Source organism: Dendrobates tinctorius, unplaced genomic scaffold (genome assembly GCF_039654945.1).
Source record: "Dendrobates tinctorius isolate UK_male_01 unplaced genomic scaffold, ASM3965494v1 ptg000062l, whole genome shotgun sequence".
Taxonomy (NCBI): Eukaryota; Metazoa; Chordata; class Amphibia; order Anura; family Dendrobatidae; genus Dendrobates; species Dendrobates tinctorius.
In genome coordinates this window covers 24,962,161-24,968,160 of record NW_027361730.1, presented here as the reverse complement: position 1 = coordinate 24,968,160, position 6,000 = coordinate 24,962,161, and the positions used below count along the sequence as shown (strand labels likewise).

The window sequence follows — 6,000 nt, the reverse complement described above, 5'->3', positions numbered from 1 at the left end:
TAGTAACTATGGGGCGGTGCTGTAGTAAATATGGGGCGGTGCTGTAGTAAATATGGGGCGGTGCTGTAGTATATATGGGGCGGTGCTGTAGTAAATATGGGGCGGTGCTGTAGTAAATATGGGGCGGTGCTGTAGTAAATATGGGGCGGTGCTGTAGTATATATGGGGCGGTGCTGTAGTATATATGGGGCGGTGCTGTAGTATATATGGGGCGGTGCTGTAGTAAATATGGGGCGGTGCTGTAGTAAATATGGGGCGGTGCTGTAGTATATATGGGGCGGTGCTGTAGTAAATATGGGGCGGTACTGTAGTAAATATGGGGCGGTGCTGTAGTAAATATGGGGCGGTGCTGTAGTATATATGGGGCGGTGCTGTAGTATATATGGGGCGGTGCTGTAGTATATATGGGACGGTGCTGTAGTAAATATGGGGCGGTGCTGTAGTAAATATGGGGCGGTGCTGTAGTATATATGGGGCGGTGATGTAGTAAATATGGGGCGGTGCTGTAGTAAATATGGGGCGGTGCTGTAGTAAATATGGGGCGGTGCTGTAGTAAATATGGGGCGGTGCTGTAGTAAATATGGGGCGGTGCTGTAGTATATATGGGACGGTGCTGTAGTAAATATGGGGCGGTGCTGTAGTATATATGGGGCGGTGCTGTAGTATATATGGGACGGTGCTGTAGTAAATATGGGGCGGTGCTGTAATATATATGGGACGGTGCTGTAGTAAATATGGGGCGGTGCTGTAGTAAATATGGGGCGGTGCTGTAGTATATATGGGACGGTGCTGTAGTAAATATGGGGCGGTGCTGTAGTAAATATGGGGCGGTGCTGTAGTAAATATGGGGCGGTGCTGTAGTAAATATGGGGCGGTGCTGTAGTATATATGGGGCGGTGCTGTAGTATATATGGGGCGGTGCTGTAGTAAATATGGGGCGGTGCTGTAGTAAATATGGGGCGGTGCTGTAGTAAATATGGGGCGGTGCTGTAGTATATATGGGACGGTGCTGTAGTAAATATGGGGCGGTGCTGTAATATATATGGGGCGGTGCTGTAGTATATATGGGGCGGTGCTGTAGTATATATGGGGCGGTGCTGTAGTATATATGGGGCGGTGCTGTAGTATATAAGGGGCGGTGCTGTAGTAAATATGGGGCGGTGCTGTAGTATATATGGGGCGGTGCTGTAGTAAATATGGGGCGGTGCTGTAGTATATATGGGGCGGTGCTGTAGTATATATGGGGCGGTGCTGTAGTAAATATGGGGCGGTGCTGTAGTAAATATGGGGCGGTGCTGTAGTATATATGGGACGGTGCTGTAGTATATATGGGGCGGTGCTGTAGTATATATGGGGCGGTGCTGTAGTATATATGGGGCGGTGCTGTAGTAAATATGGGGCGGTGCTGTAGTATATATGGGGCGGTGCTGTAGTATATATGGGACGGTGCTGTAGTATATATGGGGCGGTGCTGTAGTATATATGGGGCGGTACTGTAGTAAATATGGGGCGGTGCTGTAGTAAATATGGGGCGGTGCTGTAGTAAATATGGGGCGGTGCTGTAGTATATATGGGGCGGTGCTGTAGTATATATGGGGCGGTGCTGTAGTATATATGGGGCGGTGCTGTAGTATATATGGGGCGGTGCTGTAGTAAATATGGGGCGGTGCTGTAGTATATATGGGGCGGTGCTGTAGTATATATGGGACGGTGCTGTAGTATATATGGGGCGGTGCTGTAGTATATATGGGGCGGTACTGTAGTAAATATGGGGCGGTGCTGTAGTAAATATGGGGCGGTGCTGTAGTAAATATGGGGCGGTGCTGTAGTATATATGGGGCGGTGCTGTAGTATATATGGGGCGGTGCTGTAGTAAATATGGGGCGGTGCTGTAGTAAATATGGGGCGGTGCTGTAGTATATATGGGGCGGTGCTGTAGTATATATGGGGCGGTGCTGTAGTAAATATGGGGCGGTGCTGTAGTAAATATGGGGCGGTGCTGTAGTAAATATGGGGCGGTGCTGTAGTAACTATGGGGCGGTGCTGTAGTAAATATGGGGCGGTGCTGTAGTAAATATGGGGCGGTGCTGTAGTAAATATGGGGCGGTGCTGTAGTAAATATGGGGCGGTGCTGTAGTATATATGGGGCGGTGCTGTAGTATATATGGGGCGGTGCTGTAGTATATATGGGGCGGTGCTGTAGTAAATATGGGGCGGTGCTGTAGTAAATATGGGGCGGTGCTGTAGTATATATGGGGCGGTGCTGTAGTAAATATGGGGCGGTGCTGTAGTAAATATGGGGCGGTGCTGTAGTAAATATGGGGCGGTGCTGTAGTATATATGGGGCGGTGCTGTAGTATATATGGGGCGGTGCTGTAGTAAATATGGGGCGGTGCTGTAGTAAATATGGGGCGGTGCTGTAGTATATATGGGGCGGTGCTGTAGTATATATGGGGCGGTGCTGTAGTAAATATGGGGCGGTGCTGTAGTAAATATGGGGCGGTGCTGTAGTAAATATGGGGCGGTGCTGTAGTAACTATGGGGCGGTGCTGTAGTAAATATGGGGCGGTGCTGTAGTATATATGGGGCGGTGCTGTAGTAAATATGGGGCGGTGCTGTAGTAAATATGGGGCGGTGCTGTAGTAAATATGGGGCGGTGCTGTAGTATATATGGGGCGGTGCTGTAGTATATATGGGGCGGTGCTGTAGTATATATGGGGCGGTGCTGTAGTATATATGGGGCGGTGCTGTAGTAAATATGGGGCGGTGCTGTAGTAAATATGGGGCGGTGCTGTAGTATATATGGGGCGGTGCTGTAGTATATATGGGGCGGTGCTGTAGTATATATGGGGCGGTGCTGTAGTAAATATGGGGCGGTGCTGTAGTAAATATGGGGCGGTGCTGTAGTAAATATGGGGCGGTGCTGTAGTAACTATGGGGCGGTGCTGTAGTAAATATGGGGCGGTGCTGTAGTATATATGGGGCGGTGCTGTAGTAAATATGGGGCGGTGCTGTAGTAAATATGGGGTGGTGCTGTAGTAAATATGGGGCGGTGCTGTAGTATATATGGGGCGGTGCTGTAGTAAATATGGGGCGGTGCTGTAGTATATATGGGGCGGTGCTGTAGTATATATGGGGCGGTGCTGTAGTAAATATGGGGCGGTACTGTAGTAAATATGGGGCGGTGCTGTAGTAAATATGGGGCGGTGCTGTAGTATATATGGGGCGGTGCTGTAGTATATATGGGGCGGTGCTGTAGTATATATGGGGCGGTGCTGTAGTAAATATGGGGCGGTGCTGTAGTAAATATGGGGCGGTGCTGTAGTATATATGGGACGGTGCTGTAGTAAATATGGGGCGGTGCTGTAGTATATATGGGGCGGTGCTGTAGTAAATATGGGGCGGTGCTGTAGTATATATGGGGCGGTGCTGTAGTAAATATGGGGCGGTGCTGTAGTATATATGGGGCGGTGCTGTAGTAAATATGGGGCGGTGCTGTAGTATATATGGGGCGGTGCTGTAGTAAATATGGGGCGGTGCTGTAGTAAATATGGGGCGGTGCTGTAGTATATATGGGGCGGTGCTGTAGTATATATGGGGCGGTGCTGTAGTAAATATGGGGCGGTGCTGTAGTATATATGGGGCGGTGCTGTAGTAACTATGGGGCGGTGCTGTAGTAAATATGGGGCGGTGCTGTAGTAAATATGGGGCGGTGCTGTAGTAAATATGGGGCGGTGCTGTAGTAAATATGGGGCGGTGCTGTAGTAAATATGGGGCGGTGCTGTAGTAACTATGGGGCGGTGCTGTAGTAAATATGGGGCGGTGCTGTAGTAAATATGGGGCGGTGCTGTAGTATATATGGGGCGGTGCTGTAGTAAATATGGGGCGGTGCTGTAGTAACTATGGGGCGGTGCTGTAGTAACTATGGGGCGGTGCTGTAGTAAATATGGGGCGGTGCTGTAGTAAATATGGGGCGGTGCTGTAGTATATATGGGGCGGTGCTGTAGTAAATATGGGGCGGTGCTGTAGTAAATATGGGGCACACCACTACCCTCTTTTCTATTGCTTTTTGTGCTACAATTTTGAAGCAGTTTGCAGCATAAATGTAAAACTTTCAGGGATCAACTTTCCAAACTTGCAGAAATCCCAGCCTGTGGGCATTGCTAAGAACAGACAATGATGATCTCCTGGTCACGCAGAGCAATGTACAGTTCTAAAACTGGAGGAATAGAATAGATGAAATGATCGATCCAGCAGCTAGAAAGAAGCCATGCCAGCCACAAGATGGCGCCCGTTGCTATACCAACAAGACCCCTCAGTGCCCGCCAATCATGCCGCGGCGTGATATGACCACCTTGCTCTCTCCCCCACCTCCGATTTGGCGCGCATGCGCATGATCTGGTCAGAGGGGTCGGGCAGCGCATCGGGCGGAGAGAGTAGAGACAGCAGGGGATGGAGAGGGAGTGACCCGGGGTCCGGCAGGGATTACGGCCGGGTAAGTGGGTGCTGTGTGCGGCGGTGGTGGAGCGCAGCCTGCAGGGCAGGAGCTGTGCGGGGATGTGTGGGGTCTGTAGGTGTGGACCTGGTGAGCGGCACGGAGGCTCTGTAGTCAGCGCGGAGCCGCACATGTGCTGCATGTATCGGAATGTGCACGGCGGGCTGCTGCCTGGATGGGGTGTGCAGGGGTCGGCTGATGCAGTGCTGCGTGCGGCCAGTCACTGGCGTGGGCGCTGTGTCCACTCACTTGCGTTGGCGCTGCGTCCGGTCGCTGGCGTTGGCGCTGCATCCGGTCGCTGCCGTGGGCCGGTCGCTGGCGGGGGCGCTGCGACCGGTCGCTGGCGTGGGCCGGTCGCTGGCGGGGGCGCTGCGACCGGTCGCTGGCGGGGGCGCTGCGGCCGGTCGCTGGCGTGGGCTGGTCGCTGGCATGGGCGCTGCGTCCGGTCGCTGAAGCTGGCGTGGTTCGGTCGCTGGCGGGGGCTGGTCGCTGGCGTGGGCGCTGCGTCCGGTCGCTGGAGCTGGCGTGGTTCGGTCGCTGGCGGGGGCGCTGCGGCCGGTCGCTGGCGGGGGCTGGTCGCTGGCGGCGCTGCGTCCGGTCGCTGGAGCTGGCGTGGTTCGGTCGCTGGTGGGGGCGCTGCGGCTGGTTGCTGGCGGGGGCTGGTCGCTGGCGTGGGCGCTGCGTCCGGTCGCTGGAGCTGGCGTGGTTCGGTCGCTGGCGGGGGCGCTGCGGCCGGTCGCTGGAGTGGGCGTTGCGGCCGGTCGCTGGAGTGGGCGTTGCGGCCGGTCGCTGGAGCTGGCGTGGGTGCTGCGTTCGGTCGCTGGTGTGGGTGCTGCGTTCGGTCGCTGGTGTGGGCGCTGCGGCCGGTCGCTGGCGTGGGCGCTGCGTCCAGTCGCTGGAGCTGGCGTGGTTCGGTCGCTGGCGGGGGTGCTGTGGCCGGTCGCTGGAGTGGGCGTTGCGTCCGGTCGCTGGAGCTGGCGTGGGTGCTGCGTTCGGTCGCTGGCGTGGGTGCTGCGTTCGGTCGCTGGCGTGGGCGCTGCGGCCGGTCACTGGCGTGGGCCGGTCGCTGGCGTGGGCCGGTCGCTGGCGTGGGCGTTGCGTCCGGTCGCTGGAGCTGGCGTGGGCGCTGCGTTCGGTCGCTGGCGGGGGCGCTGCGGCCGGTCGCTGGCGTGGGCCGGTCGCTGGAGTGGGCGTTGCGTCCGGTCGCTGGAGCTGGCGTGGGTGCTGCGTTCGGTCGCTGGCGTGGGTGCTGCGTTCGGTCGCTGGCGTGGGCCGGTCGCTGGCGTGGGCCGGTCGCTGGCGTGGGCCGGTCGCTGGCGTGGGCGTTGCGTCCGGTCGCTGGAGCTGGCGTGGGCGCTGCGGCCGGTCGCTGGCGTGGGCCGGTCGCTGGCGTGGGCGTTGCGTCCGGTCGCTGGAGCTGGCGCTGCGGCCGGTCGCTGGCGTGGGCCGGTCGCTGGCGTGGGCCGGTCGCTGGCGTGGGCGTTGCGTCCGGTCGCTGGCGTGGG

At 56.4% G+C, this 6,000-nt stretch overlaps 1 protein-coding gene across 2 annotated transcripts in view; it reads left to right on the top strand.

Moving 5' to 3' along the window:
- The first annotated feature begins 4,355 nt into the window (after window positions 1–4,355).
- TLN2 (talin 2) overlaps window positions 4,356–6,000 on the top strand; it is a 320,242-nt gene continuing 318,597 nt past the window's right edge. For both annotated transcript variants that reach the window (XM_073579419.1, XM_073579418.1), the window contains exon 1: window positions 4,356–4,495. The gene's annotated coding sequence lies outside the window, so the exon portion shown is untranslated. The remainder of the gene's footprint in view (window positions 4,496–6,000) is intronic.